This window comes from Dipodomys merriami, unplaced genomic scaffold, assembly GCF_024711535.1.
Source record: "Dipodomys merriami isolate MVZ:Mamm:240054 unplaced genomic scaffold, mDipMer1.0.p SCAF_164, whole genome shotgun sequence".
NCBI lineage: Eukaryota > Metazoa > Chordata > Mammalia > Rodentia > Heteromyidae > Dipodomys > Dipodomys merriami.
In genome coordinates, this window is record NW_027202982.1 from 2156297 (window position 1) to 2181781 (window position 25485).

At 35.4% G+C, this 25485-nt stretch overlaps 2 long non-coding RNA genes across 2 annotated transcripts in view; both read left to right on the forward strand.

The window, feature by feature from the left end:
- Nucleotides 1–25485, forward strand: part of LOC138828796 (uncharacterized) — a 188907-nt gene that overhangs the window by 52581 nt on the left and 110841 nt on the right. The window lies entirely within an intron of this gene.
- Nucleotides 1963–25434, forward strand: LOC138828797 (uncharacterized). Its single transcript, XR_011372366.1, has 3 exons — nt 1963–2114; nt 5168–5261; nt 25350–25434. It is a non-coding gene; the product is annotated as an uncharacterized lncRNA (long non-coding RNA).

Here is a 25485-nt window from a genome sequence, read left to right on the forward strand (position 1 = left end):
ATTATGTTTGGGTAGGCTTATGTTCCTGGGTTCGAGTAATTCTTTCTGCCTCTAATTTTTTAGTAGCCTAGAAAACAGACACACCCTACCATGCCATGCCCCATGCAATTATGACACATCCATCACTTTTTTAAGTATCTTGGGATCAATGTGGCAAACCCCATTCTGATACTTGGCCACAAGAGAGACTACTTACCGGTTCTATATATCCATATAACTTTTCTGTACTCGTTACAAAAAGGATATGGTGTATGTTAGCATTTGTGACATTTCTTGTCATGTTTTGGAGTTCCTGCAATACAGCATGTATCAGTGGCTTATCCCATGATGCTGCTGAGCTTATGCCACTGATGAGAAGCCACACTCTTCTAAGTCTGTACTAAAACATATTTTTCACCCTGAAGTGAATGGGCGATTTCTTTTTGGCAAAATTCCTGCTATTTCTCTTGCCGCATGGCTCCTCCACCCATTTGTCCAAAACTGAACCTACTATAGAGAGGCTAGACCTTTGAAAACACTGGGGAGAAGCTTCCTTGCTAACAGCAAGTGCAGATAAGTGTCTTCTAGCCTACTGAATATAGTCTTATGTCATTATGTCTATAACCTCCAGCTGCTCAAGGACAGTATAAAAAAGACATCCCTCACCTGAGGTCATAACATTGGATACTCAGGGTTCTTGATCACTACTAGGAAACAGGGCTCTCTGTGACCAATCCATTCCTTTGTGACTCACCTAACTCCTTAGGGATAAAGGGTTTAGACCAAAAGCATACCCATGTCCTCCAACCCACAAAACTGTTCAAAATATATTTGTTAAATGATTAATGAATGAATAGCATTGTATGAGTGATAATTGTTTTATGTTTTTTTTTATTTTGAAAGTGGCATATCATAACTTACATTGATATTCAGTAAAATAATTGATGAATCATTCAGAATAAGAGTACCAAAATAACTTCCATGATTAGTGATTTCTGAATATAACCTTGGGTTGAGGTGACAGCACACTTCAAAATATCCAAAATGGAATTAGGAGAGCCAGATGAACGGAAAGCAAGACATAAATTTTTCTGTTCTGTCTACCAGTCATTTAAAAAACTTCATGAAAAATAATAACCATTTATCCTATACCTTTGATTTAAAAACATCAACTCCTTTTTGTGTTTGATAATAATTTTATAAAGTTCCAGAAGCAGTTTTAGTTATTAGTTTTTTCCCCCTCAATATTTTCCTACTACTAATTGTTTTTCAGGGCAAGATTTTTAGCTAAAATTTATTTTTAGGCCTCTTGTCTTTGTCTAATAATCTTGAAACATATTATATATACACATTGAGCTCCCAAGAGAGATTACATTTCTCCCTCATGGAGATCTGTTGCCTAGTTAAAAATCAGGTAAAATAACTTCAACTACATTCTTATCAGTTATGTTCAACAGTATTATAACCCTGGAATTTTTGCATAGTTTTAGTCAATAATGTGTAATTTGACCCAAATTTACCCCTGTATATTAGTTTGATTTGTAAATTAAAGTTTCATTAGATAAATAAGAACGTCAGATTTTAGAGCTTCTGTCAAACTGAAATGAATAGTACAGAAGCATTATAAATTCATTTTAGAAGATTGAACCCTTCATCTTCTTGTGAATAGGCAAAGTTGGGACCAGCCTAGAGAGGTCAACAAGTGAAGCATATCAAGGAAATGTTTTCTTGCTAACAGTAAGTGAGGAGAAATGTTTTGAATTTGGTGTACACCTGTGAGAATAGTATCGACTGCATCCCAGCTTCCCAATATCACTGAAGAACACATTCCTTACTAAATAATGTCATGTTGGAATACTCAGCATATTTGATGTCACTGCTGGAACACAGTGGAAACTATGGCTAAACCTTTCTTTTGTGACATACTGATATCTCAGTGATAAAGTTCAGTGTAGTTAGCTTTTTTGTAATAGGCCATCAGCATCCTTCATAGGAAGCAGGAAAAGGTGCTAGTGTTAACTATTACTTCCCACAGGACGTTGCTAATAATAAGCTTCTTGGGATCCCTGTTGGCCTTTTTAGTCTCCTGGAGGCACTTTTCCATCAACTTTTCTTTAGATTATGGACCTGAATAGGTGAGTACCTTTCTCCCTCTTTGTGGTATTAATACTGTTCATCACTTGGTTTGTGTGATATTTGTCCATTATCTACTGTATCTTTTTCCTACAATAGAAAATTCCTGTTATTTTATTATCATATCTCTAGCCTTTGACACAGAGGATATATACTAGGAAACTCATCAATGTCTATTTTATCAATGAAGAATAAATGGCTAGCACTCTAACCATGACAGGCTTGTTTTGTTTATTATTTTAGCAGTAAAATATGACGACCCAGGGAAAATGGGAAAATTGAAGAGACCTATCAGGATAAGTGGGTAGCCAAAGATTTTCTGGGATCATTGATTTCTAAATGCAGTTTGCTTTTGAGGTGATCACACAAAGAAGAGTGACATGACCAAAGGGGGATCTAATGAAGTGTAAGCAAGACAGCAATTTTATTCCTTTTGGCCTACCTACTACCTTCAAGTCACATTTTAAAAAATTATGAAAATAAAGCCATTTGACCTATAACTTTTATTTAAAGGAAATAATAGATCCATTTCTAAGCTTAGTGTGCTAATAATAATAAAAGAGTAGCTCCAGAAACAATTTCAGTTAAACAGTATTTTAATTTCATTATCTTTCAGAACCACTAAGCCTTTCTAATCAAACTTAATCTTTTGATCAGTTGTCTTTTTCTTATAAACTTAAAGCATTTTTATGTATGTATTTGAACTTCAAGGGAGATTTTATTTTTTTTTCCTCTAAGAATTTGGGTGCCTACTTATTAAAGTCAGGTGAAACCAATGTTATATGCATTCTTTTCAGATATGTTCAATGTAATCAGAGGTATTTAAAATTTATTTTTAAAGACATATCTAGAGAGTATTCAATGTTGTAACTTCAGAGTAAAGTATCCGTGTCAAAACATGAACAATTGTGCAGTGTTTGTGGCAGTATACCATGAGGCACAAACTAATATTTTATTTGTGTCAATAGACAATACATAAGCAAATACATAAAATCATATTAGAAATACCAGACATAAGTTAATCAAAGATACCACTCCAAACTTGACAAAACACCCTCACCTGAATTGTATACATGGAGGGGCTCCTAACACTGTGGCACATGTTGACCTATCACCAGAACAAGGACCTACAAAGTATGAAGTCTTAACAGTATTTTCACAATAAAAAAAGAGTCAGCCTTCTTTTGATGATTATCAAAATTAGAGATGTAAGATAAACATTGCTAAAACTTACTATGAATAAGTTTTATTATTGTGAAAATACCGTACAGAAGGGTTACAATTACATGAGCAAGGTAATGAGTACATTTCTTACTAAGCATTGTTGCCTCCTCCTTAACATCCCTGCCCTCCCATCCCATGCCCCCCAACCCCTGCTGAAGTTGTAAAATTCATTTTTCGACATAATGCCTTGTACATCTCATTGTAAGAAATTCTAAATACATAACCACCTTAATCTTTTCCCCCAAACTTAGTCAAATGTTATTGGCTCTACCAGGTAATTATTTATCTGTAATTTCCCATGATGTATTTTAAATTTGAAGGATGTGAAAATGTTACAAATAAAATAATATGTGCTACTTTCCTATTTTTGATATTGTATCAATTTGCTTCTTAATTCTAAACATTGTAGATCTTAGTCTTCAGAGACTGAGTAGCCATAATAACTAGGATAGAATTAAAGCTAGAAAGATTGACCAAGTCAGTAAGCTACTGTGATGTATTTTGATTAGCTTCAATTTTTATAATGTGTTGATTCTTTTACTTATAATCTTTTATTAGCCCTTCCTTTATTCTTTCTTGCTTACTTCCTTTGTTTCTTATTCCCCCTTTAACTCTGCCCAGTTTTACTGTTCCATTTTTTTGATTCTTGTTTCCAAAGATCTGGTTTTACTCCCTGCCTCAAAATTTTCAGTTGTACGAAATCAATTGCACATTATTTACTAAAAATCTGTTCCATGTATTAGGAGAAGACAGTGGCTGAAAAACACAATTATCTCCTAATGAAACAATATTCTTGTTAATCTTTAGACCAATGAGGCTTCTCTTGTATTTCTGAAGATTTGCAGTAAAATACAAGGAAGACTTCTATTTCACTGGTTTTCAGTGCCCTTGCCATGCTATTTTCATGCACTGAAAAACTGCAGAGAACCCATGTCCAGAATTCCTTCCCAGCCAAGTCTTGGAACCTTTCACCTTAAAACCAGTGTTCTGATGCCTCAAATATCTATCTTTAAATCCCCCTTTTCAAAGGAAAGTCAATTGAAAGTGGCTATATTTTCATCATTTAATGTATGTTTTCTCTTCTCTTTTTTTTTTCTGGAAATACTAGGATTTGAATTCAAGTCTTTGACTTGGTAGTCAGTTACTCTCTCATGAGCACAGAAGTGCTTGTGAGTTTTGAGATAATAATCTCTGCTTTTGGTATGAGCCAGTATAGACTGTAATCCTCCTGTTCTTTATGTGTGTGTGTGTTTGTGTGTGTGCCTGTGTGCCCTAGCTGAGATGATAGGTGTGCACCTTTACACACCTTTTGGTTGAGAATAGGGTCTTGTAAAGTTCTGTCTCACATTGACCTTGAACGATGATCTTTCTTAGTCGAGTGAGTAGGGATTTCAGATGTGAATCACCATGCCTACCTTTTCTTTTTAAAAATGCTTTGATGGGTTGTACTGTTTTATTATTCCCATTGGAAACGATATGTGACAAATTCTATTCAGTTACTGATTCATCTTACTCATTTAGGTTTTGAAATTTCCACCTCATTTCCTCTAACAATAGATGGCAACATTTTGCATTAAGATTACAGACTGGGCTGGGAAGGTGGCTCAGTGGTAGAGCGCTTGCCTTGCATGCTCAAGGCCCTGGGTTTGATTCCTCAGCACCGCATAAGCAAAAAGAAAAAAGCCGGAAATGGCGCTGTGGCTCAAGTGGTAGAGCACTAGCCTTGAGCTGAAGAGCTGAGGGACAATTCCCAGCGTTCAGGCCCCACGACCGGATCCCCTCTCCCCCCCAAAAAAAGATTACAGACATTATTTTGTTTCTTGTTTTACAGCATGAACTACCCTTACTCAACCCATATGCTAACAAATTAGGCAGCAGAACTCAAAATGCAAGCAAGCAAAAGAATACTGTGAGTGAAATCCACTGTAAGTGAAATGCATCAATGTAGTGTTTATGAATGAGAAAATGGCAAGCAAGTTTAAATCAACTCATTTATAGAGATTACCTTTGTCTCACTGCATTTTCATTCTTTTCATATTGTCATTCTGCACCATTGTTTGAGGAACTGTAACAATTTAGAAAATGAAACAAGTTAGATTAAAAATGCACTAAATGATACCAGGAGGAAATCAACTGTTGTGTTGGGAATGTTTTGATATTTACTCTTACTTTTCTCTTTCCCTAAGAAAGGAAGACAAATTACCCTTTCATGAGACAAACTTCAAATCTATCATTGGATTCTTTCCAAACTATAACCATAACTTTTGCTTGTATAACTTGAGAATTGTAAATTTGGAAAATGTATGGTGAACCTGAATTTGACAGTGGTAATCTCCACCTTCTCAAGATATAGGCTTCAGAATAGTAGTACTTGTTTATTGTTTATCTAGGTTAATCAAACCTTTTTTCTCTATCTTACTTCTCTTATTCCCAAATATCTATTGATACTTTATATATTTATATAGATACATATTGTTATCAAATATTTAAAACATGCATAAGACATTGTTAAGTGTGTTATTTTTGGGAATTTGAGCTAATATACATACTATGGTGACAATAATAATATATCAATAACCTATTGATACTTCTACTCCACTTCCCAATTTTCCCAAGCACTAGTCATATTTATACATGAACATATTTCATGATCTTTGAGATCCAAACTCAGCATCATATTGTCCTGCTGTCATGCAGTAGGTACATAGAAAATGTTAATGGAAAAAATTTATTTGGTACATGCTTTGTATAATGCTCTGCTTTGAGAGGTGGAAGCTTTATTTTGGAAATAAAGTGAGGCTGGGCACTGGTGGCTCACACCTGTAATCCTAGTTACTCAGGAGGCTGAGATCTGAGGATCATGTTTCAAAGCCAACCCAGGCAGGAAAGGCCTTGAGACCCTTATCTCCAATAAACCACTCAGAAAACTGGAAGTGGCACTGTGGCTCAAGTGGTAGAGTGCTAACCTTGAGCTGAAGAGCTGAGGGATAGCATTCAGGACCAGAGTTCAAGCCCCAAGAGCAACAATAACAACAAAAAGAATGGAAATAAACTAAGACTAAGAAGGTGATTGGGTCCTGGCTTCAATGAGAGTATTTAAAAAAGATGATGACCATTTAGACTTTTAGTTTTCAAGAGAGAGAGTGAGAGAGAGAGAAAGAAAGAGAGAGAGAGAGAGAGAGAGAGAGAGAGAGAGAGAGAGAGAGAGAGAGAGAGAGAGAGAGAGAGAGGAGAGGAGAGAGAGAGAGAGAAAAAAGGGGGAGAGAGAGAAAGGTAAGAATTCTAAGCTCAAATTTAAAAAGGAGATATGTAAATTTAAAAAGTAGAGGGCTTGACTATGTGGTGAAAGATGGAGTGAGCTTTTGAGGAGCTTGTGCTTAGTTCCTGTAAAAGTAAAATGCTAGTTATGGATGTTTATTTTCCTTTTATGTTGAGGCAGGAGACAAGAGCTTAGAATAGGAATATATAAATTCTTGTGAAGGCTTTTAATAATGAATAATTAGCAGCAAATATATTTCTACTTTTATATCTACCTATCTAGCTATTTATCATCTATCTACATCAATATATACGTACACTATCATTGTGATGTCTGAATGTCAGAATAAAAAGTATTGTCTTATTCGGTAACTTGCTAGCTAGTTTATATGTTTCTTCACTGTTAAAGTTATGAATTAGCATGGTAAACATCAGCTTAGCTTATCAAGTTGCCCCTCTTTTATTGTTTTGTTACAGCCAGTGGGTTAAAGGGTACTTGTACTTTTAGTGCTTTTTGTATATATTTTCAAAAGGTCTTTTTGACAATTTATATTACTCTCAGTATATGTTGTTATTTGACTGAAACAAGTTTTGTTTTGCCTTTTATGCCTGTATTCTGTATTGCCACTGCTCCTCTTCTGGCTTTTTATTATTTATTTTCATATAAGGTTTAAGGATCTTCTTGCTTGTATTGTCTTTGAACCAAGTGTCTCAGATATCAAGCTGAGTAGCTCAGATTAGAGGTGTGAGTCACTACTACCGGCCTAGGAAGATTTCTTTTTAGTGAATTTTGAAAGACGTGTGTATGTGTGTGTGTGTGTGTGTGTGTGTGTGTGTGTGTGTGTGTGTGTGTGTGTGTGTGTGTGTGTGCGTGCGTGCATGCGTCCGTGTGCGCGTGTGTGTGTTGGCCCTAAGGGGTCTGGGCACTATTCTTGAGCTCTTTTTGCTTGGGGCTAGTGCTCTACCACTTGAGCCAGAACTCTTATTTCTGACATTTTGGTGATTGATTAGAGATGAAAATCTCATGGACTTTCCTGCCCAGGCTGGCTTCAGTACTCAAATCCTCCTATGTAGCCAGGGTTACAGTTGTAGACACTGGTACCCAGCTAATTTTTTTTGTTTTTTATAATATTTTTATTATCTTCAAGTAGTTGTACAAAGGGTTTATCTGTCAAAATACCAGTTTATAAGTACAAAGTATCTTGCTCAATATCAATCCTATCATCATTCTACCACCTCCCTCCTACTAACCCAAGCCATTTCTTCAACTTTCCTAGTTTCATAGGATATGCATTGAATATTATGACTGCATACTGCCATTACCATCTACTCTTCATTCGTTTACACTCCTCCCCTTTACTTTCCCCTCTTATCTTTCAATTGCCAGCTTCATTTTGTTGGGCTACAACTCTGCATCTGAAAACTTAAAAATATCTTTATAACTTCTATTAACTAACAAATGTGTTCCAGATTATTTTTTATAAATAAGTTCTCCTAGTTTTTGTTGGTGATATATATTTTATGCCAAATTTAGTCCATCTTTTTTTTTCTTTTTTCTGATATTTACATTTTGCTTTAAAGTTCCTCCCTAACTCCACAGTTAGAAAACATAATCTCTGTTTCCTCCATATACATTCCTAATTTTATGTAAATAACATATCAATTGATTTATATTTAAGCTCTGAAATACTGATGTAATGGCACTACATTTCCTATTATTTTCATTGAGATAATAATTGTTTTATTTTTTTGTGCTAGTACTGGGGTTTGAACTCAGGACCTTGCTTTTCTTACTTGGCTTTTTGTTAAAGGCTTGAGGTCTACCTCTTGTGTCACACCTTCATTTGTGGCTATTTTCTGCCTAATTGGTGATGAGGTTCTCATGAACTTTTCTGCCATGAGATCGTCTTTTCTTTTCTGAGATCCTGTGACCACAGCTTCCTGGGTACTTGGAGCTAAAGTTGGGAGACACCAGTTTCTGCCTAGCAGCTACATATTATAAACATTATTTTTCCTTTACTTGAAAAGCCCATGTTTGTCAAACAGAAGATGTGATTCTGGGTTTTGTACTATTTCATTTGTTTTGTCTGATTTTGGCAGTAGTACTAGGTTGACTAATTTCTGTCCCCTTATGTGGTAAGGCGGGTTTTTTTTTTTAAATCTTCAATTCAAAAATCTCTCAGATAAATTTACTCTCAGTAAAGGTTAAAAACTTTTGTCAATTTTCTTCTACTTTTAAAAGTTTGATAGAAATTTCATTATACAGAAAAAATTAATTTCACAGCTTTTCATTTGGAATGTGGTCTTCTAGTTAGTAATATATTTTATAGCATTTGGGTATGTTTTATATATACAAACACACACACAAACATATATATGTTTTTCATTTTGCTATATAGAAAGAGAATTTTACCTTATTTTAGAGCTACCTACATACTCTCAATATAAATAAAGCAATAGATTTTTTTTTACATTTACTAAGTATTACTCATTTTCTCAACTTGCTTGTTAATGTGTTTTATGATTGGAAGGATCTTGGTTTATATTTGAAAGTATAAAGCACATGCCATGGGAACTAGAGAGGGAACAGTGGAGAAAATAAGTGGCTTCAAAGTGAAGCTTGAATCTTTAAACTTCAGAATCTGGGCTTTCACCAATTCTTCCACAAACGTAGACAAAATCACAGTAGTAGGAAACTAATGAGTGAACCAAAATGGTAACTTATTAGTATACCATGAAGGTCATTTATTTTTGTAGATAGGAAGGATTTTATGGCTCCATTTAAGGTGCATAAATTCTTGGGTTTGCTATATTTGGGAAACACTATTAATAACGAAAAATTTCCTTGATGAGCAGGCAGATGAATTGTTTGAGAATTTGTCAGTTGGAGTCATATTGCAATTGATAATTTTCTCATATATTACCTAAAGAACAAAAAATGATCATTGTACTACCTTCCTGTCAAGTATTGTAATGGTTATGTTATGCTTTAGCAATTTTCCTGTTCTGAGCTAGTACTGGATTTATATGCCCCAAATTGGTATTCTGGGCCAGTGGTTTCCTGCTAGATTATGATGTTTATCTTTTTCTGGTCATTTTTCTTTTTGTTTGAGGGAGAGAACAAGTTCTGAGGTGTGAACTCAGTGCCTGTACACCATCCTTGAGGTTTTTGAACTTTTATTTGCTTGACTAGTGCACTAACATTTGAGCCACAGCTACAATTCCAGGTTTTTGGTAATGAAATGGAAATAAAACTTTCACAGACTGTCTAACGTAGGTTGAGTTTGAACCATGGTCCTCACATCTCAGTTTCCTGAAAAGCTAAATTTGTATGCTTGAACCACCAGTGCCTTGTTTCATGATGTCTTTCTTTAGAAGTATTCTTGTTACTGAGAAAGTATTAATTTTTTGAACTTTAGAATGTATAAGAAAGTAAGAAAAACAGAATTGGTAACAAAGTTGAGGTCAGTCATTTTTTGGGAAAATTACGTTAGTGAATACAGAAACTGACGGATAATAGATAAACTTAGCAGTGGAGACAGGGATAACTTATAGAAGGGAAGGAATTTTTTTTGCACGTGTATACTACTTCACTTCACCTTCCTTTTGCTGGCCACTACTAATACTGTGTTTTTGAGAAATCATTAATGACAGCCAGAGATATCTCTAGATAATAAAAAAGTCCTAGACATTTTTTCATGATAAGTTGATTAAAGACAAAGAAATTTTCCCTATCTATGTCACATTAGAATATGTTGCTGTGTTCCTAAACCAAATTGGAGTTTAAGCCTTTCAATTAAAAATTTAAAGCATAACTGCTCACCAATTTAATAACCAAACATCATCTCATTACAGCTTTGCTTTATACATCATGTATTGTAAACATTTCCCAGAAATAGTCTTTAACTTGGTAGAACCTCTACAAGTGTACCATATTTAAGTTCTATACAAATCAAGAAAACAAGCAGATAGACAAGGTTGGCCCATATAATTATGCATTATAAGTAAGCTTATAGGAGATACATAGTATAAATGGGATCATTTTTCTTGGTCTTGTTTGAATATTTTCAGTTCTTTATATAATACTTCATGGCTTACATCTTTGCTGTTTTTGTGTCATATTGAGGACTATTTATGTGCTGTTGCTATCTTTTGATGGCATTACTTGGACATTATGAATAGGAAGGAAGTTTAGAGGGTGCCTTCTTAGAATGAAAATATAAATGTAAGCCATCTTTCTAGAGATGGTGTTTTGCTTCCTTTTCTTAAATATCTTTAAAGCTTCTCCAATGCATTTGGTGTACAAATTTCACCAGGGAATAGCTGGCCAATTTTATCCAAGTGCAGAAGATGAGAGCCTCAAAAAATGATTACTGAGTTACTAAAAAGTCCAAAATATATGGCTAATTTTTATCTGAATTTGTAAGAATCAAAAATAAGAAAATCAAGAACTGATATGATCAAGAAGGGGATGAAGAAGAGGTGAAAGTGGGAAAAATCAGAGAAGGGAAAAATTGTGGAGGACTTCATTTCTCAATTGAGAAGTAAAGACCTGGAAAAAAAATCACTGAATTTTGGAATCAAGCATTTACAAATGGCCTGAATTCAAGGAACAGTTTCAGCAGAGCAAGTAAAACAGCAGACTGATGTCAGTCCATAAGAGTGTGAGGAGGGGAGGGACACTCTGTGAGGGACAGGTCCAGCTTATCTATTGTATAATATTTTTAGTTAGATAACCTGTGCCTAAATCCACATTTTAATATTTATTAACTTTGGTTCTGAAAAATAGATCTGCAACACTTTCCTTATATATACAGAAGAACTAATAACATTTACCATTTCAGGAGGATGTAAATGTTATAAAGCATATAGACAGCACAAACTGGGCCCTGGTAGCTCATGTCTGTAATCTTAGGAACGCATGCATTCTGAGGCTCACAGCTCAAAGCCAGCCTTTCTGAACAGTTTGTTGAGAATCTATCTCCAATTAACTAGAAATAACTAGGAAAAAAAGAAATAAGCAAAATAAGTAGATAAACAAAACTTGCTTGGAGGGTTAGCTCATGTGTTTGAGTGCTATTTTTAAGAAAAAAACAAAAGCCAAGTGAGAACTTGAAACTTCCCTTAAAGCTTTGGTAGCGACAACAAGAGTAAGGGAGAGAGAAACAGAGGAGATAGAAGATAAGAGAGAAAGGTAAAAGAAAGGAGAGTAAAAAAGAAGGAAAGAAGGAAAGAAACCCATAAAGCAGTGTTTTGACACAATATTTATTACTGTTTAAAAAGAAGTTGGAGGTGGTTAATATACATGTATACACACACACACATATATATGCATATATATATATATATATATATATATATATATCCATGTATGTATGTGTAATGTCTTGAAGAGAAGGAAGTGGGTGAAGAAAAGAAAATATTCGATATAAGATAATATTGTAAGTAGAAAGGGCCATATGTTTGCAAGAAGAGAAAGAGTGGTTAATGATGAAAGAAAGAGGGTGTTTACCAGTTTGCTTTTTCAAGAAGAGTATTCCAGCACTTTCTAGATTGTTGTTCAGAGTAAATATTCAGAGGTACTTATTTGCTGAAGGAATTGGGAATGAGTCTTTAGAAATTGGAATTTCCATTAAGCAGGAAGCCAATTATAAACAGCCAAGTTCCATGGGTCAGACTGATAACAGTTCTTTACAGGGTAGATGTGTGTCCAGATGCTCATTGAAACAGCTCTTTGGTCAGAGAAAAGTTACAGATATCGCTGCAAGGAGGCTTTGTGAATTGAGACCAATAACATTGATTCAGGAATGAGGGTCTAGAGAAGAGGGGTCCAGGAGAACAGAGCTTAATGAGTGACATTGTAGCCCAGGTTAGAACTGATTCAAATAATGTCCCAAAAGAAATATGTTCAAAGAGACTAAGGAATAGATATAGCAGAAGTAATGGTTATTTAGGTTATTTATTGCATCTTCATAGAGTTCACACATGAACTTTCATCACTTGAGATACATTTGCTTCCTGACTATTTGCCAAACCTTTACTAAAAAAATAAATTTTGTATATTATCTCCTAATAAAAAACTGAAGTGGCCAGGTGCTGGTGGGTCACACCTATAATCCTAGCTACTCAGGAGGCTAAAATCTGAGGATCATGGTTCAAAGCCAGCCCAAGCAGGAAAGTCCCTGGGACTCTTATCTCTCGAAGACTGGAAGTGGCACTGTGGCTCAAGTGGTAGAGTGTTGAGGAGACAATGCCCAAGCCCAGACTTCAAGCCCCATGTTCAACAAAAAAAAATAAAATCTGAAGTGTAGCCTGGCACTAGTGGTGCACTCATGAAAAGTCCTCAAAACCTGGAAGTAGAGATGTGGCTCAAAGTGGTAGACCACTATCCTCGAACTAAAGAGCTTAGTGACAGCGGCAAGGCTGAGACCAATCTTCATGACATCAATGACAAAGACTAACAACAATCCAAAGACAAAACTAAAACCACAAACAAAAAAACCCACTAAGTGTACACAGAAGTCATTTTCCAAGCGACACAAATACATGAAGTTTCATGTGCTTTCGTTTAAAGTGTTGTGCTTTGTGAATAATGTTTAGATCTATGAGGTTTTTTTTAAACTTGGCATATTTAAAAAATATTTTGATAATTAAGATTTACAGAATGGTTACCGTTTCATAAGGCAATTAATGAGTCCATTTCTTTAGGACAAGGTCACCCCTTCCTTTGCTCCCTCCCAATTTTCCCAAGCCACTTTTTAAAACTATATATTCCAACTCCTAGGACATCATTTATTGTAAAATTATTCACTGTGTCAAAATCCTCTGACAGAATTCTTCAGTGCAAAGAAAATCGGGTCTAGAAGTTTTTAGGAGGACTTAAAAACTTTTTAAAAAATTAATTATATATTGAAGATTTTTATACATACAAATATTTTTGGGGGTCCAGTCGAGGGGCCTGAACTCTGGGCCTATGCACTGTCCCTCAACTCTTCAGCTCAAGGCTAGTGCTCTACCACTTGAGCCACAGTGCCACATTTGGTTTTTTTTCTGCGTATGTGGTGCTGAGGAATCGAACCCATGTCTCTGGATAGGAATTCCATTCATGTACTGAAAAGGAGTTGAGAGAATGAACATTCTTGTTTTGTTCTCAATTTTAGAGAAACTGGTTTTAGTTTTGTACCATTTAGTATAATGTTCATGGTAGTTTTGTCATAGATAGCTTGCTCTGTGTTCAGGTTTATTACTCCTATTCATAGCTTTTGCAGTGCTTTGATCATATAAAGTGGACATCCTTTTTTTCTTATTTTTAGAAAAAAATGGTTTTACATTTTCACTATTTAGTATAATGTTGGCTGTAGGTTGTCACAGACAGACGTTTTTATGTTCAGGTATGTATTTTCTTTTTCTAGCTTCAACAGAGCTTTTATCATAAAGAGGTGTATTGGATTTTGTTAAAGATTTTTTTGGCAAATATTGCGATATTCATGTGATTCTTGTCTTTAGTTCAGTGTGTATGCCTTGTGAAATTTATGAATTTCTTATAAGTTTTTCCAATTTATTTGGGTATAGGTTTTTGAAAACTCTAATACTTATATAGTTTTTAGTATTTCTTTGATATTTGTTGTCATTTCTTTTTTAATATCTCATTTTGTTCATTTGGGTCTCTAATTTTTTATAGTCATACTAGATTAAAGTTGGTAATCTTATTTTTTTCAAAGAGCCAGCAATTTTTAGCTTACTGAATGTCCTAGGATATATCTTTTGGAAAAAGTCCAATATGTATTGAGGTGTTACTAAAAGAAATGTTTTATATATTAAATGTTATACTAACATTTAGTTCTGAGATTTCCTTGCTTAAGTTTTATTTGGTTAACGCATCTTTTATAAAGAGTGCAGCATGAAATTATCTTTATTATGTATTATCTATCAGCACTTGTAAGTCCATGGGTGAGTGTTTAATGAATTTGGGTGTGGCACTGTTACATGCATATATGTAGACCACTCAAATTACTTCTTACTAATATGAGGCAACTTAATGATATTCAGTGGTAGAGTGCTTGCCTCGAATGCATAAGGCCCTGAGTTTGATTCTTTAGCACCACATAAGCAGAAAAAAGCCAGAAGTGGTGCTGCGGTTCAAGTGGTAGAGCACTAGCCTTGAGCTAAAGAGCTGAGGGATAGTGCCAAGGCCCAGAGTTCAGCTCCCAGGACTGACAAAATAAAAAGGATGATTTCTCCTACCTTTTCACAGGATGAGTTTGCCTCGAAGGTCTTTTTCTGCCCTTTCACTCTGAATTTGTGGTTATCTTGGATGGTGAGATGTTAATTATAATCACCAAACAGTGGAAAGAAAGTAATGTTTGTACACACAGATAAATTCGGGCCGTGTTATACTAATGTTCAAGGCAATAGAAGTTATGAAAAACAAAAAAAATAGGAACATATAAAAGAAACAGGTAAACACTCTAATAGGGCAAACAGCATAAAGAACAAAAAATATATCACCTATAAACAGCATAAAACAACAAAAAAATTGTGCTCATATTCTAGTTACTAGTATGTATTTGAGTATTCTTTATTTGTGGAAAGATTATTTTATTGATTTGGTCTTCTGGGTGTTTTTAAATTTTCTTGAAGTTCATGAGCTTCTATTTCTCATTGTTTGAGAAGAAACTTAAATATATTTACTATGCTTTTATTTATCTGTTCTTCTCCTTCCTTAAAATTGATTAGGGATTTTGGTCTTTGAATCCAGTCCTAAAGTTTTTGCAATAATTTTTTCACAACTCTTGGATTTGTGTGTGTGTGAGTGTGTGTGTGTGTAGGTGTGTGTGTTTACTATCTCTCTCTCTTTTATATCTACTCTATAGTCAAGCTCAGGAAGTTTGGTCTTTAATATCATCTGTTCTGCTGGTGAAATATTCTACATGTTTTTCTCTGTCTGTCTTCAGTTTGATTGCTTTTCAGGATTATGTTTAATGTCCCGTAATGACTTGTTAACTTAGTTTAGCTGTGGCTTTTTAAAATTTATTTTAGTTGCATGGTCCCGTTCCCTTTGAACTCACTTCTTTGTAATCACTTGGATTTCCTTTAGCAGTTTATCTGCTTTCTCAATGGAATTCTTTATTTCTCTCTTTGTATTTCCAGCTTTCTCATATTTCTTGTATTTCTTTGTTAGGTCTTTTTAAAATGTTTTTTTTTTAATTGTGAAAAGACTGTACAGAGGGGTTACAGTCCCATGAGTAAGGTAATGAGTACATTTCCTATCATTGTTAGCTCCTCCTTTGTTTTGCCCATACCATCCCTTCCCTCCCACCTCCCCAACTCCTCCCCCACTGCTTCCCCATCCAACCCCTGACCCACCGAAGTTGTAAAGTTTGTTTTCAACATAGTGCCTTGTACATCTCATTGTTACAATGCGTCGACCTGTGTCCTTATTTCAGCATTTTATTATTTCCCTTCCCCTCCCCAAATTAGAAAAATGTATATACAAGATGCTGAGAACCGGAAACAAATACAGTGAAAACAGGGGTTATACCGTGGGGGAAGAACATACCAAAGAAACAAAAGAAAATCACATAGTACATTATAAATATGTGATATGTTATGTGGGGAACTGGGTTATAACTTTATTTGGCAGTGATAACTTCTGGGACCCACTAAGTCAGTGCAGTTTTGTGTTGTGTGAATTTTTAGCAGCCCTGTCTCTGGCTCTGTAGATCTTAGAGAGTGCTGTGGGTTGGGTAGGGGAGTGTGATTCACTTGCCTTGAATATTAGCATGGCTTTTTTCTTGGATATACCTGATGGTATAATTATTGTTGTAGCATGGAGATTCTCCTTGGGTACAGCATACAGTTCTTTTATTTACTGATCTTCTGTTGTTCTCATTGAATGGCTGTTACTGTCTGTGCCATGGATTTTCTCATACCTCCAAATGCTGTTTTGCTGTTTTTGTTTGCTTTTGCAAATGTGGAAGATGTGTGGGACACACCAGGTGATTTAAAAGAAAAAAAAAAAAAACACTTGGGCTTGGAAGGTGGCTCAGTGGTAGAGCGCTTGCCTTGCATGCATGAGGCCCTGGGTTTGATTCCTCAGCAACACATAAGCAGGGGGAAAAAAGCCAGAAGTGGTGTTGTGGCTCAAGTGGTAGAGTGCTAGTCTTGATCTCAAGAGCTGAGGACAGTGCCCAGGCCCAGAGTTCAGGCCCCATGACCTAACCCCCCCCAAAAAACAAAACAAAACAAAACAAAAAAAAACACCTGGATTTGTGCAGGTGCAGCAGAACTCTAACCATGTCAGTATCTGTTTGTGTAAAGAGTTTTACTTGGATGGTTTTATTCTCCACTTTTTGGAAGCATAAAATTCAAATATTGATGTCTACTAGACTCTGTTTATCCTTTGTATGGAATCTTGGGTTAAACTGAACATCCCTGCTAAATTTCTGTACCTCCTCTTGTTTTAAGGAAACTTCTATTTTCTTCCTTAATTGATTATTTCAAAAATTTTTATATTTCATATTTCACCCTCAATATTAGTGTTACATAGAATATGACTTTTGGAAGCTTTTCCTTCAGTTGAAACCTACATGACTATGAGGGTGAAAGAAAATTTAAAAGAAATATAAAATACTGGATTGTTATTGTGGAGGTTAGATAAGATATTGACTGAGAAAAGAGACATGTTTTATCATATAATGAAAGATTATAATATAAGAATAAAATAAATTGAAGAACATCAAGAGGATACACAAGTTTGGAGGAGGTGTGTATTCAGTTTACTGGCTATAAACAATGTGTTATAAGTGAAACCATCAACATATCCTTAGGTACCCATCCGGTAGTGTATTTTGGGAGATGCAGAAACTGATGCTGTATAGGGGAATGGATTTGTTTTCTCCACCTATTAAAGAATTAAAAGGCAAGATATAATTTAAGGTAAACAGAGTAAGTTTATTTGACAGTACAAGGAAAGGCATGAAATGATTCTGGAACTAGGCCCGATGTATTTCAAATTAGATATCCTTCTTCTAAAATGGTGCACATGTTCCTACATGTGCTGAAACCTAGCTTTAGATATAGGAGGTGAGGGATTGGGAAGGTGGCTCTGTGGTAGAGTGCTTGCCTTGCATGTATGAGGCCCTGGGTTCAATTCCTCAGCACGACATAAGCAGAAGAAACCAGAAGTGGCACTGTGGCTCAAGTGGTAGAGGACTAGCCTTGAACTGAAATGCTGAGGGACAGTGCTCAGTCCTAGAGTTCAGGCCCCACAACCGACAAAATAAAAAAAAAAGGAAATAGGAAGTGACATAAATGTAAAAGTGTGTATTTCCAGTCAGTTGGGGGGTTGACAGGCTTTAGCATCAGGTAATAATGCTTACTATCTTTTTTTTTGGTCATGGAGCTTGAAACTCTTGAGCTCTTCAGCTCAAGGCAAGCATTCTACCATGTGAGCCACAGTGCCACTTCCAGTTTTCTGGTGGTTTACTGGAGAAAGAGTCTCACGGATATTCCTTTCCAGGCTTGCTTTGAACTGCAATCTTCAGATCTCAGCCTCCTAAGTAGCTAGGATTACAGGTGTGAGCCATAAGCTCTCAGCTAGCATGCATTTTATTAAAGAGCAAGGACAAGCCAGTGCCTGGAACTTTTTTTTCACCTCTTGAGTTTAGTAGTTTCAAAGAGGCAATTAAGCTTGACTCCATTTGGAAATTAACAGCATCCATTCTTATTTGAGCATTTTTTTCCCATAATATCTTTGTACGGTCCCTTCTAAAATACGATAAACTTTGTCTTAGTAGATCTGTCCTTTTTGCTGGTGTGATGTTCCAGTTAGTGTTTTTTATATTGCTGAGATAAAATATTCCAGCTGATGTGATCCCATGTTGGATGTGAGAGACTGACAGGTCAAATGAGAGACAGAGAGTTTGCCAAAAATTTATATTCATCAAATTTAAGCAAAGGAGGTATCAATAGAAATAGCATCCAAGCAGATCTTACCTAATACACTTTAAGTTAAAAATGTTAAGCTTTGACAAGTACTTGTGATATTGTGGGAAACCCAAAAAGAGAACTAGGACACCAGGGCTTTTCAAGAAGCAAGTTTTATTGGTGTTCCAGAGGCCCAAGCTGACTTGTGCCCAAATGCTGAGGCTTGGAACAAAGGATACTTGGCTAAATTAAATGCTTTTGTAAGCCAGTTACTGAAGAAAGACAGCATTATCTATTGTGATTATCAAAGAACAGAAGGGCTAGCAATGGAAAATTTCTAACTCACAAATGCAGGAAATAAGTCCTGAAGGAGTGAGTTGGTAGTGTTAAGTGGTGGGTAGCTCTAGCAGGACAAAAGACAATTTATAATAGTGGCTAGTCTTGACAAGGTAAAACTTGTTCCCTGTCCCTTAGACTTTCTATACCCTATTAGATTTCTTTCTTCGTGCCTCAACCTAACCAGTATCAAAGTTCATCATCCTGATTTAGAGGCTTGTATTTTCGTACCTTCATTACATGGGTTATTGTCTTTTTAAAATGACCTTCATAATGGTTTTTGATAGATCACACTATCAAGAGAACTGAGCAGGGTAATAATATACATGCTCCCAAGACAAGGATCTTTGCCTGTATCAGGTTATTTAATCTATCCAAGGCAGAGAACTACCCTCCATGCTGATAATTTGGATTTCATACTTTCTGAATTGGGATGTATTCATGGGCAGTCTTCATCATCCTATCTGTGATTTTTTATAACCTTTACCTTATTACTAATTTGTAAATAATAGTTACTTCAGTTGAATTTCTTACCTACACCTCCTCAGAGGCAAGTAAATGGTATAATGCTAAGGCGTTTTGATATACTACCTTGCCTGCTTTGTTTTGCTATTTTTTTTGCCTATGTGTTATGGGCTTGTAGTTATAATCACAGTTTCCATGTGGAGCCAAATAATGTGATTCAGCATACAAATCAGGGCATAATAGTCCCACAACTGTTCTGCCCAAGAGGCAGAACCATAATACTGAACGATGTGCTCATTATATTTGGTTTTAATTTTATGGGAACCCCACTTTTTTTTCTTTTACTCTTTGTTTATATATGAGAACTTCCAACTTCTTACACTGTCTGACGGAATCAAGTAGGACAGCCTGATTGTGAATAGTATGCAAGCTATCAGCTGCTGAGTCACAGTATGTAAGAGTGCATCCCTTGGGTGTTCACCTGTGTGCCACCTGGAGGTTGGGGAAAATGACTAGAGGGTGAGATTGGGGTTTTCTGTGTGATTTGGAATTCTCCATAATTAAGTCTTTTGGGCAGTGTTATAAAACTTTTGTCTTACCCAAGTTAAACCTCCCACTGAATTAGTGAACTGGCCTTTTGCGGAAGTGGTACAATAATTTCTGATAATAGAAGTTTTAAAATCAGACACCTTTTCCTGGTTGGGGCAAGTGATTATTAAAGGAGTGCTATGATCCAGCTCTTTCTCTGTCCATGGCCAATAGTCTCCCAGGTTGGTATCCTCACAAAAATAGCATATAGTGACCTTCAGTCTGGTTATAGACTTAGCTAGTTAGAAGAACAGTTCTTTAACCTTTATACAGATAATAAACTCACACCACAATTTTTCATATAATGACAGAAAAATTTTGTATTAGGAATTCAAATGGGTGATTGTGAGAAGTTTGAAATATAGTAAGGTCATTATACCTTTACGTGTGTGTGTGTGTGTGTGTGTGTGTGTGTGTGTGTGTTACGTGTGTGTGTGTTACATGTGTGTGTGTGTGTGTGTGTGTGTGTGTGTGTGTGTGTGCTGGTCCTGAGTCTGGAACTCAGGGCCTGGGCACTGCCCCTGAGCTCTCAAGTCTAGCACTCTACCTGTTGAGCCACAGTCCTATTGCCAGCATTTTTTTGGCGGTTAATTGGAGATGAGTTTCAAGGACTCTCAAAGCCCACATTGACTTTGACTTGAGAACTGAGGATCTCAGCCTTCTGAGTAGCTGTGATTACAGACCTGAGCTACAGGCTCCTCATATTAGGTCTGTAGCCCCCACCCTTAAAAAAATCAGTTTGAATGCCAATTGAGTTTCCTGTCCCCTGCTTGGGTGAAATTTTCACGTGCTTAGTGTGCAGTCAGAAGTGCCTTTTTTTTCTGGTAAAGGGCAGTAGTTTTGTTTTCCCTGCTAATTTGTCCATTTCCTATAATTTTAGTATGGGTAGAAGATACCTTCATAGTATGCACAGCCGAGCTAAGAACTAGTATGCTCTTCATACATATATTTTCATCTAGCTTATAGGTAATTTTTCAGGTTAGGCATGTGAGAAGTCCCAAACAGCAATGTTTTTAGATATTATACCCAGGCTTGTTTGGGTCACTAAAAAAATTATGGACATTTAATCATTGTTCTTGAGGTTGGTAGTTAGGGTTGAAACAGGTATGTTGATTATTGTGGGAGCATAGTGAATAGTTAGTACGGTTGTAGGTGAAGTCCTCTATGGACTGTGCTTGCACAAAAGTAGCAAAAAGGGAGAGTTGCTCCCTGTCATGTAGTCTTTCTTTTGTTGTTACAGGAACAGCCATCCCTCTGTGGTACTGACTGAAAATGCATCAGAGGATTAAATCTTCCATGGGAAATAACTTGAGTAACCATGGTTAAAATTTGAAAGCAGCAACAGACTAAACTATCAAGTTATTTCTATTGCATACAGCATTTTAGTATATTAAGACTGACATCACTGTAGGTGCTGCTAAGCTTATGTCATTACAATTAGGAATGCATGGGTACATGTTTGCTTGCTGTAGTGTCATTAAATAAGGGAGTACCAGCTTGGTATACTGTCTTCTTCAGCATTGTATCTTAGAAGTCTTTTGCAGAACAGAAATATATGGACAGTCACAATTAGCATTATAGTGTTACATACTTAGTTATATAATGACCATTTAAAAGACCTAGAAATAGAAACTTAGATGAGTCCTGATTTAATTAATCCTCAATTTTTAAGTGGTCAAATGATTGACATTAGTCAACAAAAATATAGAATTACTTACCAGACAGATCACATTCTTTATTTTAATATATCAACATCAACATATAAAATTACAAATAAATAACTTCACATGGGGAGAAAAATAGGAATAAATGCTAGGCAACACAAAAGATAGCAAACCAAAAAGATTCATACACATAAATAGCCTATATTTTGAGGTTCAACATCCTTCCATAGATAGCTATAAAAATCAGAATATGAGAGGCCATTGTGATTTAGAAAAAGGTAGAATGCATTGTTGGAAATGTTAGAAGATTTAGAATGAAGAAACAAGATTTAATAATGCAATAGAAGATAAATTATTATATTGGGGTAAGCATTCAAGAGAAGACAATAAAAAAACAAATTGGGAGCTGTGGATTCAGTTCATTAGCTTTAAACATAGTGTTATAGTTTTACTACAAAATGTCTACCAGAGATAGGTTCCTATCTGGTAGCATTATTTTGAGATGTTATCTAAGGGAAGAGATTATTCCCCTCCACATATTATAGAATTGAGATAAACTGAGTAAGTTTATTTCAAAATGAAAGGAAAGGTATGAATGGAAAATAGAGCCTTTTCATCCAAAGAGGGGACTCAGAGGAGTCCAGTAGAGCCCTCTCAGAGAGCGGCTTTTATATTATTGGGTTTCTCTTTTATTTCCTCTTTTTAGTTTTGTACAGATTTGTTGAAGGCTTGTAGATAGCCTGTCCCTACTTTGTCACTGGTTGTGTGTTCACCCAGGGCATCATGAGAAGCATTTAAGCAGGAGCTCACAGTAGTATGGAAAAAAGAAATACTATGGGAATAAGAAGTACCATAACGGGTTGCATTAGCTGCCACTATGTTACACTCTTCACTTTTTATCCTTAAATTCCTGTTTCCCTTGGTTGCTAATCCTCCCTCTCTGATGGAAAACTTAACTTGCTCTTAAGGAGTAGGGACAATGAATGACTGTTCCAGGCTACTTTCTGTTGTGAGGGGAGAGTGGAGTAAGGCAGTCTGAGACCTTCCAGGAAGAAGGGTCTTTTAGGCATATAGCATGCAGTATATGTGTTGTTCCTATGGACTACAGTAAAATTGTTAAGGACAGTTTCTATGAAGCTACTTTTTTTATGACAAATTGCCACTTGGTGGACTTCTGATCTGGAAGAATCAAATTTGACAATCAGATAGGTAATAGAGGTGCCAAATGTTGTCAGAATTACTGAACAAAGTGAGGATGTCAGGAAAGGTAGTATTCAAGACAACCTGTACCAGGAATCTCCACTGAGAGCCATCCTTATGCAGCTTATTTAAGTGACTGGCATTGTGAATTATTGTGTTTATTGGTTTGAACTCCATCGGTTCTGACATCCCAAGCCTTTCCCCTGTGTTCCCCTTTCTATATTTAAAAACTTCTTTGTTTTGTGAATCACAACTGCTAGGGAGTCAATCTGTTCCTGTAGATTTATAATGGTTTGGAATAATTCATTGGCTATTCTAGCAACACATTGTAGGCTAGAGCCAAAGGAATTTTTTTTTTTACTAGAGGTTTGATGTTATTTCAAGTTGAAAGCATATATAGGGCAAGGAGAATCTGGTTTTTTTCTGGAGCTGTAGAAATAGTAAGTAACAGAAAGGCAAGGGCACAAGTTCCCTCTCCTGGGAGCATAGATAAGCATAAAGATCAGGTGGCAGTGCTTATGAATTCTTGTTCTTGACAATCAACCTTAGTTAACTCTGAAAGGGCTATTGCAAGTGACTGCATGTAAAATCTTAGAGCATCCCTTCTTACCTGAATAGTTGTGTTTACAGCTGACTCTGTGTGGTCGGTATATACCAGGACAAGTTTTATTATAACTGGTCCCTTTTGTTTCTGAGGTACTGTCCGAGTTAGTGTTCTTGTTCATTGTTTTGATGAGATATTCCAGTTAGTATAATCCATTGTTGGAGCAAGGATTCACACAGGTAAATTGCGAAGGAGTCTGTGTCAAGAAAATTGGCCAAATTTCAGTAACAGTGAGTTAATAGAATTAACTTTCAAGCCAAAATTACCTTGAACCCATTAAGTTTGAAAAGCAAATTTTGACAAATAATTCCTTGTAAGAAACATTCCTATGTAGTCCTGACTGCAAATATGAATAAGACTTAATCTGCAATAGCAAAAGGTACAAGAGTAGCTATGGCTAAAATTTAAAAGAGCAACAGAATATACAGTTTAATTATTTTCATTGTATATAGTATTTTAGAATATTCATTCTGATTGACATCATTTTAGTTGACAGTAAATTTTTGAGTACAATTAGGAATACATGCACAAAGTGTGATTTGTGTGGTATAATTTAAAGGGTATCTGCTTGGTATCCTGTTTTTGCCAGTTTTGTATCCTACAAAAGTTTCCTACTTGGAGAACTGAAATATACAGACAGCAACAATTAACATTATAGTTTTATATACTTAGTTGTAAGCTGACCACTAAGAGGCCTCGAGATAGACAGACACTTGATTGAATTTTACATAAGACAGTTTTCAGGTGGTCAATAGCTTGACACACTAATTAATAGTACAGAGGGAATTACTTTGATAAGTAATATTTTCTGTCAGTTTTACAATATTCTTAAGACATACCACCATTATAGACAACAATTGGTGGCTAGTTTAGCTTCATTATATTAACCATGATTTATACATAATCATTTAAATTACAACCAATCTAATCACATGCAAAAATTTTGTAAGTTCTATCTAATCTCTATTTGGAAACATACTCAAACCTTCTATTATTATCTATTATTATCAGACCTTCTATTATTATTAACATTTGGATATATCTTTTAATTTTGTTAGATAACTAGTTAAGATAAATTTCTCTCTTTTCAAGTTTTTTCCTTATACAAAATTAGCAGTCCTTTTAAAAGCATATCCTCTATATGTACTCTTCACTGTCATTGTCATGTTAGTAGTTTAAAATGTCTTTGAAACAACCTTTGAATTATACTATATTGCTTTTAAAGAAAATAAAATGCTCTGTATCTAGAAAGAAAAGTAATCTTATACTGGTATTTTTAATGCAAAAGTTATTGTTAAAATCTCTATACGCTGTCAAAAACCAAATCTCAAAACCTTGTTTGACACTTGAGTTTAAAATTGTACCCTTTATCCCCTATCTCCCCATTATTAATTTCTGAAAGACTGTATTTTGATTAAACCTGATTAAGATATGATGTCCAACTCTTCTAATAGCATTATGTATTAAAAATAAGCCATTTAAAAATGCTTACATACATGTGTACTTGAGTTATGCATAAATATTTGGCTCAAAAATGAAAAACAATCAAAGTATATGTTTTCTATTAATTCTAGTGACAAAGGCTTTACACACTGCTTGATTGGTGAATACACAAAATAAATATGTGTAAATATTAGTTTAGGGTATTATTAGAAAAACTTTTTAATCATAAAATAATTACTATTTAAAAAATTAAGGTCTGAGAATGGAATCAAGATAAGAGCCTCTCTAAAATTAGAGAGAAAATGCCTTTTGAGGAACAAGATTAGACAGATTTGTTTGTGCTTTAACTAGTAGCACAAAGATGGAGTGAATACCTTTCTGGGAACATTGAACCACAAAGTTTGTCCAGAGTTAGAGAAAGAAAACATGGTTAATTTTTTAAAAAACAGGATCCACTGGAGACTTAACCGTCAAAAACCTCTCTCTAGGAAAAGATCTTAAGTCATTTTTTGATTTTTGATTGACAGGCTAGTACCATAAGGTGGATGAGAGAAACCACATGTCCTGTGCTAAAAGGACAAAGGACAAGAAACTATATTTTACACCATAAAGGATCAGAAAAGAGCTGGACATTATTGTACATCGTCTGGAAAAAGGTCATAT